This window comes from Vitis vinifera, chromosome 18 (genome assembly GCF_030704535.1).
Source record: "Vitis vinifera cultivar Pinot Noir 40024 chromosome 18, ASM3070453v1".
Classification (NCBI taxonomy): domain Eukaryota; kingdom Viridiplantae; phylum Streptophyta; class Magnoliopsida; order Vitales; family Vitaceae; genus Vitis; species Vitis vinifera.
Genome location: NC_081822.1, coordinates 21,554,403 through 21,560,872, shown reverse-complemented (window position 1 = coordinate 21,560,872; position 6,470 = coordinate 21,554,403). Strand labels below are relative to the sequence as shown.

General features: G+C 33.6%; 1 pseudogene; it reads right to left on the bottom strand.

Moving 5' to 3' along the window:
* Nucleotides 1–2,891: 2,891 nt before the first annotated feature.
* On the bottom strand, nucleotides 2,892–5,770 carry LOC100854027 (laccase-15-like; annotated as a pseudogene).
* Nucleotides 5,771–6,470: the final 700 nt, after the last annotated feature.

The following is a 6,470-nucleotide window of genomic DNA, read 5'->3' as shown; positions in this document are numbered from 1 at the left end:
GAAGAAGAGGCCAAGCAAGCTGCCTCTAGTCTAGGTGGCACAACCCAAATAGATGGAATTGGAGATATGCTTGAAGTGAGTTTGAAAGAGGTTATTTAGGCACAAGCACAACAACATGAATTGTCGTTTAAGCTTTTGTTGATGATTCAAGTTGGGATTCTGAGAAACTAGAGTTGAGTTGGAGTGCCTTGGCTGATGAGGTAGTGCGCCAAAACCCAATGAGCCCTCTAAAATCAATATGGTCAGTTCTTTTCCAGACTACCAGCAATCTGCATAGGTCTCCTCATGCAACCACCAGTGGTGCAGTCTCAGTCCTATCCCTGGGCCTCACTCCTGCATGGCTACCTTAATGCACACTGTCCTCTCCCAAATGCATTTCTATTGTTTCTTTGTGATCTTACATGTTTTTAATCGGGTTTTCAAATGTTTTTTCATTCAGATAATCTCGGGTTTAAAAATTAATCCTTAAACATTTTTAGGCATTAAAATCCTAATTTTTAATAAACACTTGCAACCATTCTTCTCCTAGCATGAACCTTCCTAATTTTCTTTAATTTTCAACAATTTTCTCGATTTTTAATAAACATGAATAAATTCCATAATTCCAAAAATAATGGAATTCCTTCCAAATTCCTGTAATTCCTCTATAATCATTAGAGTTAGAATTTATAGGATTAGCTCATGCAAAAATAAAATTAGGCCTTGATGGGAGCCCAACATCCATGATATTTTCCTTCATAATAATCCAAGTGAAATGCATCTTAGGTATTTATTGACTTTGATCTGTTTGTGAAGTGTGTGTGATTATTTTCTATGGTACACTAACCTTGTTTCTTTGAGACATTTTTGTTGTTGCATAGGTATGCTTTCATCTCTACCTTGTCTATTTATTTATTCCTCATTATCATGCATGATTTGTTTTAGTCCATGACTCTTGCTCCTTGGCATCCACCAATTAACTAGTCAATTACCATACTTGCTTCAACTTGATTAGTAGAAACCTGATTTTAGGGCTTGGAGGAGTGCAATGACTTATCATCATAACTTCTTAATAGATAACTTGACCCTCGGATCCTAACTCAGTTTTCACAAACTTGCTTTTCCCTTTTAAGAGTCACAATTAGGGGTTTTTTTTTTTTTCTTATTTTGTTTTCCTTTCTTAAAAATAATAAAAAATAATTGATGACTCCAAGTCTTTTCCTAAAAATAAAATATTTCACAAATAAAAAGCGAGTCATGCTATCAAGTGGAAATGCATGTGAAAAATGCAAGTCCACAAGATCCTATAATGGGGCATTTTTCACCACTTTGAGCTTATTAGATTCACATCATATTCAATTGGGGCTTCATTAGGGACATGATTCTATTCTTGAGACTATCAAACCTCTTGTCATTCTGGTCATCCTTTTGAGATTTGATTTGGAGCATTTCCTTTGAGACATGGACAAATTTATATTTTGATTTCTTAGTTCATTATCATTGAGTTGGAGACATCACGATTACCATAGTTTCTTCAGGAGTATTTTTACCCAATCAGACAAGTGAGGATGTTTATGCTTTTTAAATATGTAACAAAGTTCTATAATTGCTTCAATCCATGTTTTAAAAATTGTATTTCTTTCTAATATTGGAGCAAACTTTTTCTTTCTTATAAATTTCATTTGGGAATGATTTAAAAATAAATAAATAAAACTCCTTCTAAATATTAAAAAGTAACACTTTCTTATAAAAATTAATTAGGTGGATGGTAAGGTCAAATTCGGGATAGCTTCATATTTTTTGCTTTAACTTAAAATTAAAATCAAAATTAAAGTAATAATTTTTAAGGGGTAATATTGATATTGTAAGAGTTTTACTAAACATGAAAGAACTTCTTATATATATATAAAATAGAATTATAAAATTCTTATAAAACATAACATTTTGATGACTTGTACATGAAATCTTTTTTAAAAGTTATAAGTTTTTTAAAAATATATATGAAAATCACTTTTAAAAATCCAAAAAATCCCTTAAAAATAATTTCTAAACATTTTTTTAACTTAGATTTAAAAAATAAATGAGTAAAAAATGATTTGTTTTTACTAGTTATTTAATTTTAAGGAAGCAATAAAGGGTTTAATTTGATGTAAAATAAAAGATAAATAAATAAATAAATAAATAAAATGAGGGTTGAAAAGTAATTAAATCACTAAAAAATGGAATTGGAGTTCCTTCGGTGTGGGGTTAAACTCAATTTGTCCCATGCAATGGAAATGGACGATTTTTATTTTTATTTTTTTCCTTTTCCTTTATCTTGGTGTAGTCTTGTGATATTGTTACTAAAATAGTAGGTAAAAATATAAATTATGTATCAATTATTTTAAATTTAGAAAAAAAAAATGCTTATTTTAATTTCAAATAAATAAATAGAAAAAAAACTAATTTTATCTCAATTGTGCAAGACTTTATAAAAAAATTCTTATTTGCAAAATATTTTGAGTTGTAAAAGTAAAATTTAAACAAATCATTTCATGACCTTTTTAACAAGTATCCATTTAGATCATAGTCTAATTTTTAAATATTTGAATAATCCAATTACTCTAAACTATGTCATTTATAATTTTTTTTAATTATTAATATGATACCTAAGCTTCTACAGAATTGGAATAAAATATGGATAAGTAAAAAATGTCAAATAAAAGATAATTTCAATCTTTTCTAATACAACATAATATTTTATCATGTTGAATAAAATTGGAATGGGCAAAAGTTGTCAAATCAAGACTTACATGGAAAATTCCACCATTGCATATCTCAATGATTATTCTACAACATTATCTTTGTAGACTTTTAATAATCCAAGAAATCGACAAATTATATAATAATCCCAAACACACAATATTCTACAATTTTTTTGAATAAAAAATAAATAATGAAATTTGAATAATGCAAACATTCAATGAAATCTTTGGCATGTTAATTCTTTGCAGCTTCAACATGCTGGCATGTCGGATGGCGAAGGCAGCATTTGAGCTTCTGGGTGTTTACCATTTTTCACTATGAACGCAGTTTCCATGCCCCAAGTCACATGGCGTTCTACATGGCAGTGCATGAACCACACTCCTGCAATAGAGCAAATATACCAACATTACACCTAACTTATTGCAATATTAAGAAAAATTATTTCAAGGGTTTTTTTTTATAATAGAGGACGTGAGTGCTTGCAACATACCAGGGTTGGATGCCTCAAATCTGATTGCAACCCAACCATTCGTAGGAACGGAGATGGTACTCTGAAGGGGAGGATCCACCAGATTATAGCGTAAAGGGTCCCTATTTTTATCGAAATTCCCAAATCCCCATCCAACAAGGTAGAAACTGTATCCATGGAGATGCATGGGGTGGTGTGTCCCTGCAACCAAGTTTGTCCCTTGAAAAACAATCTCCACTGTGGAGTTATACTCGAGCACCCTTACTTCTGTTCCGATTTCTGGCGTCTGATACTCTAATGGAAGATAATCAGCTGTAAAATCAAACACCAGTGGTGGAACGCTAGGAAATTTATCTCCATATACACCACTGATGTTATAATAGTAAGCTTGTAGTATGTCAATCGTAGGGGATTGGAAGCTTATGTTGTTTATACTTGCGGAGAATCGCGTCCCATTGGGCCCTGCACATGAATTATTAGGGCATAGGAACGAGTTTACAGAAACAGTGTAAATTAGTTTAGTGCTCGGGCTCAATGGGACATTGGAAGGATGTTCCGCATCTACTAAGCTTCGGAGGCCAACCATGACCTGAACCGATGCATTTGTGTCATTATATGCAGGAAAATGAGGCAAGGAGAGAGGTGAAGATGAAGTGTAGTAACCTCTATAATGTACAATAGCTGTGGTGGTTGTGTTATCATAAAAATTTTGAGCTATCGGGGCAATGGAATAAGTTTTAGCCGCCATGTAATAGTGATCTGGGCGTTGGTTAGCTTCTAGTAAGACATCGAGGTTTGGCCAGGATATATTGTGATATAATCTCGTGTCAATGGTTTCGTGTAGCTACCATATGTTCCAACCACTGTCATTTTATGCTTGGCAATGGAGAAGAAGAGAGCCTCATGCAAGGCAGCATTGATTATGCGAAGTAGATAGGTCTTTCCATGATCCACTCTTAGCTTGAATGTGCCTGCAATTAGAAAGGAAAAGTTGTATACTTATGACTAGCGAAAAGAAAAAAACTTTCCATGAGCATCCACCAATTATGAAGTGATTGATTAATTAAGGGTGTAAATTTGGCTCCATAGTTCAAATTTATATTTGGACTAGCCTTTTCTTATGTGTTAAGTCATGGCTCTACCATCCTCATAGCTATATTCCTCTTTCTTAGCATTAAGTTTTCAATATGTTTATATTAATAAGAAAAAGTAATATGGTTAACATACAAGAAAATGACATCAGTGCACAATTTTAAAATGGGAAGTTAAACTTTATACCTGATTTTGAGCATGGATATAGATCACTGGGTTGTCCATTTATCAATAAAGAATCAGAGGCATTAGGGTCAGCTCTGGTTGCAAGCCCTTCATCTCGAACCGCATTCACATCACTCTTCCACCATTGTCCTGCATTTCAACAACTCCAATAATTTAGATTTCGCTTTGTTAGTTAATTCATGATATGGAAATTAACCTTTAAAAGGAACTACACTTATACCTAATATGATGGGAATTTCTGCGTTAGGTTTGGGAAAAGGATACTTGGTTCCATTCTTGGGATAAACGATTATAGCTCCATGAACAGTGGCTCGGGTCCAGTCATTGTGAGCATGCCACCATAGAGTGCCTTCCTCGGAGGAAAGGATGATCTTTTGGCTAAACTTTGACCCTGGTTGAATTGGGCATTGTGTGATATACTCGGGACCATCTGTCCATGGATATCTAGGCATGTTCACCCCATGCTTGCAAAACAATAACTATACGTTAAAACTAGTACTAATTTTCGGACTAACAAAAGATGGCATGTAGCAACATATTATCATAGTAACAAGAGGCATCAACTGTATTTCAATGGAACTAATGCAAATAACCCTAAAATATTATTTTAAATTTAACTTTATTTGCAAAGCAATACATTGCAGCCCCCTCTTAGAAATAAAAGAATGTATGTCATGGAGGCATGCTGCCCACTGCTATCTTTCTCCAAGACACGATAGGACTTACCAGTGAATGGTGATATTTTCTTTTCCCCTATTATAAACATCGACGATGATCATCTCTCCTTTCTTAGCATATATAGTTGGTCTTGGAAATTGTCCATTTACTGTTAAGATGTTCTTGGTGCTACAAAGCCTTGTATATGAAGCCTCCTTCACCTGCAACCAATTAAAAGTTAACCATGCAACCTCATCCCAAAAGAAATATTACAAGCATGAATAGTTGCATCGATCCACTCATGCAAGTGCATAACCAATTAGAAATTGAAAGCATGCATGAACGACTCAATGACACCAGGGTACCCGAAGACACCATGAGGGTCATACGGTGGAAAATGAGAGCCATACTGCTCCCTAAATATCATGAACAAAAGATGGCGTTAAGGCTAGAATCATATAAGTATTTACCACAAAAGTAAGCCGACGAGTTGAAGCTTGGCAATGGATGCCACCACCAAAAAGTAGAAACGCTAAAATTTGCAGGAGGAAAACCTTCATGATCAGCCACATCTTCTTTGGAATAAAAGCCTCTTCTCTTGTCCTAAACACAACTCCTTCAATTTTCTTACTATTTCTAATAAGCACGACTTATCTTCTCTTTGACATGAATAGATGAATTCTTAAAGGTATTTATAGAGGCTGGAGAGGACCAAAACTGGAATTGGTGAAAGCTGAACAGCCGGTTTCTCTCGAACTTTTGATGTATTTTTTTAATATATAATTCATAATCTATTCAAGATGATTTTCCTGGGGTACAACAATTCCTCGCCGCGTATCAATATAAGAGAAGTAATTCGAATGTGTATTGGTTTTTAAAACTTTGACCTCTCATATATACAGTACCTTTATCAAGATTAGTCAATATTTTTTCTTTGTTTTTGGTATGAAGGGAAAAGTCAGCGCTATATAATCATAATCCATCAAAGATACACTATATGCTACCATGGGCGTACCGGCCATTAGTAATGGGCCAAAATGTTCTCCATGATTAAAAATAAAATATAATCATGGCATAAAAATGACCCTCATTTTCAAGAGGTGACTTTCTCCTAGAAAGAATTAATTTCCTTTTTATTTTCTCATCGGGAGAAAGTTGGAGACTCACATTGTTTATATTTTTATAATAGTTTTAGTTTAGTTTTAAAGCTTCCAAAAACTTCTCCCTTATTTTTATTTATTAGGTTGGCTCAGTCCACTTGGGTACCCAAAAACAAACCCAATAAATAATTATTTATTGAATTGGGTCAATCCCAATATTTTCATAACCGAATCAGACATTG